This window comes from Arachis hypogaea, chromosome 6 (genome assembly GCF_003086295.3).
Source record: "Arachis hypogaea cultivar Tifrunner chromosome 6, arahy.Tifrunner.gnm2.J5K5, whole genome shotgun sequence".
In the NCBI taxonomy this organism is placed as follows: domain Eukaryota; kingdom Viridiplantae; phylum Streptophyta; class Magnoliopsida; order Fabales; family Fabaceae; genus Arachis; species Arachis hypogaea.
In genome coordinates, this window is record NC_092041.1 from 107981824 (window position 1) to 107988442 (window position 6619).

The window sequence follows — 6619 nt, forward strand, 5'->3', positions numbered from 1 at the left end:
TTTGTTATTTTTATTCTATCATAAATAATTTTATCTTGTTTTTATATTAAAATAATTATTATTTTTAAATTTTAATAATTTATTAATTAATTTATATCTATTACACTATTATATACTACAAGTATTTATTGAAAAATAATATTGTTCATACCACTGGCCCAACACTATGGCTCAAGTCCAAATAGACCAAAAAGGCTCAATCCAAAGATTGGCCTTAACCACCCACCCGACCTCTTCCGACCTCTTTAGAAGAGGTCGGGCTCGACATAGGCCTCTCCCCAAAGAAGTCGGGTTCGACATGAGTTGGCAGATAACACTTATTCAAATAAGTAACTGTCCCTAAAATCTCTCAACACACTTTCAGAAGCATTGTCCTAACCAACCTAAGATAAAGGGCCGGTTATCCACCTTTGGAAGTGGAACTACTCCAACGGTGGTTATTGGATCTCCACTATAAATACACTGACATGCTTAGGTAACACTAAGTTCCGATACTCTAAAAATCTGCTTACCCCCTTTGCTAACTTAGGCATCGGAGTGTCTTTGCAGGTACCACCCCCCATTTCTTCAAAACACGCAACTCAAACGTAGGCTCCTAGACGCGCACCAAGTCGGAGATCTTCCCCCATTAATGCTTGGGCCTTTCTTCCAAGACCAATCCACTTATTTTCAGATTACCCACGTAACAAATACTAATAGATATGATATAATTATGAAAAGAAAAAAATAAGTGAGTTTATAATTATTGTTAATAAAAATATAATTAATTTAAGAATGAGTAAATTTATAACTAAAATTAAAATAAATTAGATAAAAATAAACTATTTGATAAAAGATATCTATATATATTATAATTTGTATATGTGTCAATAAAAATTATGGCAGCCCTGGTAGCTGTGTATGGCTTCTCTTTTCTAGAGAGGAGAGGTTTGAACCCATCTCTAACATTTTGGTAAAATTTAAATCCTAACCAATTCAGTTGGATCGAATCTTACCGATTTTTATCGGTTCACTCTTTGTTTGATCAATTTATATTGATTTTTTATTTTATGCGGTCCAAATATCAGATCAGATCAGTATTAAACTAATCAATTCGGTTCGATTTTAATAGCACCGGTAAAAATAGAAAGAATAAGTATAAATTTAGTCTTAATTTAAAAAATTTTATAAATAAAATTTAAGAAAGGATACTTATGTATTTATATTTTGAATAATGATAAAATAAATAAATTTTTACTTTTAATTAAAAAATTAAATAATAAAAATACTTTTATTAACATAAAAAGTAACAATTTATGATGTATAGACACTGACACGGATACGGGACACGATATGACACAGGACACGCCGACACGCAAATTTTAAAATCTTATAAGACACGGGGACACGCATACATATAAAATATGAAGTATTTTTTAGATAAATTGTAATAATATTTTGATATTTTATTGATATTAAAATATAAAATAATTTTTGTAATTATTTTTAATATCTTATTTTAATTATATTAAGTATTTAAAATATTTTTTATTTTAATAAATAATAATTTAGACTATATTTAAATTTATTTCAAGAACATATGTTAAGAATAAGATTAGACACGCGGACACGTGATGGTATTTAAGTGTGTCTAAGCGTATTCAGTGAAATTTTTTTTATTTTTTTATTAAGACAAGATTTGGACACAGCAAACATGCATGTTGAACGAGTGTCGTATCTAAAATATATCTAATACGCAACAGCACGAAATGTCCATATACTTCCTAGGTAACAATTCAAGAGGGCTGAAGAAAAGAAAATAAAAATGAAAAGCATAAATTTTTAACCGGTGCGTCAGACGAGTCGCGTATTCATACAAATGTATACTTGGCACTAGCAGTCTAGCACACCCTTCATTGTTTAATAAAATTAACTAACGAAGCCACAACGTGTTGAGTAGTTACGTTGTATTTATTTCATAATCTTATGGAGCGGATTTAGAGTCCAACGGACAAGGGCATACTACTGGCCAACACGGACACTCAAGCAGTTTTCTTCCAACCACTAGTGAAGCTAGTCCGTTAAATTCGTTTCCAGAAGATGATGCTGATGCTGCTGCAATATATACATATATAATAATTAATGACGAGCGATATCATACACATATACACCTGCTAACGCATTTTTTGTTTAATATTTTAATATTATATGCAAGTCTTCTTTTAATTTTCTTATTACTACTATCCTATAGGATACAGGATACTTATCATTAACGAATAATATGTATGTGTATTCATCATTTAATTAAAGACGCAAAATCATTGCATATATAGTTGATTTACATAATAATAATAATATGTACAGAATAATTTGTATGTTGTTAATTTGCCTATGTGTACTTTTTATTTGAACTGATGACGTGGAGCTCTACAAAATGTTTAATTATTCATAGTCTAATTATTCATCAAATTTATAAGAGAGAGAGAGAGAGAGGAGATACCAGAGAGAAAAGAGGCGCACAGCAACAGAATAACCACGAAAGAGATAAACATGTAATGTGTCATGTTTGGATCGCACTGAAATTTGCATACGTTGAAATCTAATTTATAGAAGCGTGCTTCTATTTCAAGACTTCAAAATAATAATGCAACTTGCTCAATAATTGTAATTTAGAAAATTGATTTATTTAAGTTTACTTTGCTATATATATTAATTAGCCATTAGCTGTATGCGTACCATATACAACGCTTATATATACGTGTTTAATTCATTTTGAATAACCTAGTTTAGTTAATATACTAATAATTAGCCGTTAGCTATATATATTATTCTTTATATATTCATGACGTATATGGACACAAAAAATTATTCTTTTATTATTTAAAAGATTTGAATTTAAAATCTCTTAATTAGTATACAAAGTTCATATTCATTTGAATTTCATATATTCAAATTAAAAAGTAGATTCATAAATATACTGGTATCTGTTAATTCCATAGTATAAATAATTCAATATAATATTATAATATGTATGATACAACTAACAAATAATGATGCAGCTCTAGCATCAACAATATCATCAGTAAAATAATATCCCTTCAAGTTCTCCAGCCAAATCCATTAAAGAATAATGGAGACAACATGGCCTTCCTCTCATAGCAGGACCACTCCCTTCTATATCTCCTCAGCCTTCGAAAACAAATATTTTTAGTGAAACTATTTCCATGAAATATTTACTAATATCCAAGTATTCTTTATTAATTTTTCCAAAACCTGGATCCAAAGTCTGAAATCTCACTACAAAAAAATGTGCTCATTGTCGTTGGAATTATCATTGGGTCTCGACAATTATTTTATTTTCGCTAATAATTATTGTCGAATTGCATACTTTGATGCTAGATTTGATACTAAAATAAAACGTAAAAACTCATGTAATTAGCGTAAAATATTACCGTTAAAATTTTTAATGGTAGATCAACTAAATGAAATATTCCATTTTACTTAAATAACTCTACATAATAGTTGGATTATTTCGATGATAAATGCGAAGCAAATTAAAATTCTAATTCAAATTCATCACCCTGCCCTCTTATTTCTGCAGGTTGAGACCTCTTTCCTCTCTCTTCTCTGATCTCCTATTCCAGTCACCCCTTTTCTAGTTTTCTTCATGCGCTTCTTTATCTTCCGGACAATGTCTTTGCCGCCGCCGCTATGAAGCACCACATCGTGAATCTCACCTCCTGCCAAAGGGACGACGCGCCACCAATCTCCTCTACTGTCCACTTTCATGGGCAATTGAGCATTCATCACCACCACTTGGAATGTATGTATGCAGATGAATTGGATCGGAATATGTAAAATTTTGATCCAATTTATATTCAAACATTGAGATTAAATTTTATACTTATATTTTTTAATTTAGATCCGATCTAATATATAAATTTGCATATTAAATATCAGATATATTAGTCATATTATTAACAAAAAACAAAAATTTAAAAATATTCTTAAAATATTTTAAAAATTCACAAAATAATAAAAAATGAATAAAATTCAAAATAACCCTAAAAATTAGCTCGAAAGACAATAAGGCTCTTAACAAAAAAAATCCAACCCGATCTCTGGAAATTATCTTGAAAGAACAACGAGGTCTCTATGTCAAAAAAAAGTTCAGGTTGTTATTTTTGACATAGGAGCTAATCAGTCTCAAAAAAAAATATCAAGGCCCAGATTGGATATTTTTTTTTGAGACTTCGTTATCATTTCAAGATAATTGTCAAAAGTTGGATGAAATATTCACTCATGAAAAATTTATTTTTTCATTTGTTTACACTTATTTACTCTCAAAATATCATTAAATATTATTTAATAACAGAAATAAAACAATCAAAAATCTGTTTTTTTATTATGTTCGTCTGCAAATTAGATTTGTTCAAATAAACTTGCGAATTAGATCGAATCCATATATTTCAGATCAAATATGATAAATACAGTAGATTTCCGGATTAAATTTAGATTTGTACACCTCTACCCACGTTCGTCGCCATGTTTACTTCTCATCTTTCCATACGTTTGTTATAATTCATCCCTACTTCCCTAATAATAATAATAATAAACAAGATAAACTTAATTATTTTGCAAGTAGCAGTATAACGGCTAAAAAATTTAGATATGAAAATAGGATAAATGTTATGCTTTAACGTGATATTTTTTGATGTTTTTTAAAATTATAGAAGATATATAAATTAGACCCTTTAAATTGTGTTTAAAAAATTTTAAAAATAGTGGTCTGATTTGTGTTTAAAAAATTAAAATAATTTGGAGTACACAAATCCACACAAATCGGACGGTCCGATTTCTATACTTTTTAAAAATCGAACGATCCGATATATAATCTGTAAATTAAATCATCCCATATTTTAAAAAAATAATACAATACATTACAATTTAAAAAAATACTATTATTAATCCAATATTAAAAATAAAAATATGTCACATAACTTGCAACATTTATATTCATACAAATACACTGCATACACCCTTCTTTATTTAGGAAATGCATACTGTAGTAGCAAATTAATTAACGAAGGCAACGTCATCAGCTACGTTGTGTTTAATTCATATGGAAATCCCAATAAACAGATCTTATGGGCTGACTTTATTGGCACAAACGCAGGACGTCGGTAAACACGCTGGATCGCAAACTTGAACCACTTTTCTTCCGAGTGACATCATCACTCCATTAAATTCGTTCCCTGAAGATCCTACTGCACCTGCAATATATATCATTAACAACCACTAGATTATAGGCTATTTTTGTTAGATATGAAAAAAAAAATTGTGGGTAATTTATGGTAATAATTAGAGGAACTGATTTATATATTTAAATATTTAATACTAAAATATAAATCTAAAAGTCATATTTATATATTTAAAAAATTAAAATAAAAAATAAATTTAACTCTTAAATTTGTATGTTAAAAAAAGAATTAAAGGTCACAAATTTAACTATTTTTTTTTATAAAAAAGCACATTAAGTCTTTATATTTTTTTAAAGAACAATGGTATATATCAAAGTATTTTTTTAATCAAATCCAATTAAATTAGTCAAACATAACAAAAATAAGTTATGGTTAACATTATTTTAAGTCTTATTATTTTTTAATTTGGTTAAATTTTGTTCATAAAAAAATTTGGATGTATAATATTATTATTATTGCTATCTTAACCTTTCACACACAAAAATTACTGTTTTAGTTCCTAAACAAGTCTTAATTTCAAACGTATTATTTTATCCTTAATAACTTGTTTTATTCTATTTTAGTCATTTGATCAAAATTTTTTTTAAATATCCCTTTTTATTATGATTTCTTTTAGATAACAACAAAAATTATAATTATAATGATCATAGTAATTGTTGTAGTAATTTGAGAGTAAAAATAATATAATAAAAAAAAATATAACAATAGAGTAAACAATAATATTTTTGAAAGAAAATTTTAATTTTATCTAAAAAGACTAAAATAAGACAAATAAAAAGAATAGAAAAGGTTATGAATTTGGGAGAAGTTATGACCTCCCTTTCATTTTTTTTTGGTGACTAACCTCCCTTTCATTTCAATGTACATAGTTCCACCTTCGAAAAGAAGAGAATAAAAGAAAAGAGAAAAAGAAAAATAAAGAGAAAAAATGTAGAAGTGTCTTTATTTTTCGAAAATTTGATTGGGACTAGATTAAACATTAAATATGTAAATTTTTTTTTTAAACAAAAAGAAAGAAAGATGATTTAAGGGAGAAAGAGATGAGAGATACCAGATAGATAAGGCGCACACACAAGCAGAATAAGCATGAAAGTGATTAACCTGTAATGTGTCATGTTTATTGGATGATTACAAGTTGCACATGTTGAACTTCAATTTATAGAGTAGCATGTTCCAATTTCAAGGTTCAAAAATAACGCAACTTGGTTACTTCATTACTCGGCCAATAAACACGCACGAATAAAATATATATTAGTCAGTTGACTTTTCTATTAAGAATAAATGACTATTTGAACCCATGAGAGATAAAAACGCTGACATTTGTACCCATGATAGCTTGAAACTAACCTTGTACCCATGAGAGATGTTGTCCGTGTGAC

General features: G+C 28.0%; 2 long non-coding RNA genes across 2 annotated transcripts; both read right to left on the reverse strand.

The window, feature by feature from the left end:
* Positions 1–1639: 1639 nt before the first annotated feature.
* Positions 1640–2564, reverse strand: LOC112755525 (uncharacterized). The gene is made up of 2 exons (XR_003179026.3): positions 2480–2564; positions 1640–2094 (listed from the first exon to the last, which is right to left on the reverse strand). It is a non-coding gene; the product is annotated as an uncharacterized lncRNA (long non-coding RNA).
* Positions 2565–4954: 2390 nt separating this feature from the next.
* Positions 4955–6419, reverse strand: LOC112755523 (uncharacterized). Its single transcript, XR_003179024.3, has 2 exons — positions 6292–6419; positions 4955–5252 (listed from the first exon to the last, which is right to left on the reverse strand). It is a non-coding gene; the product is annotated as an uncharacterized lncRNA (long non-coding RNA).
* Positions 6420–6619: the final 200 nt, after the last annotated feature.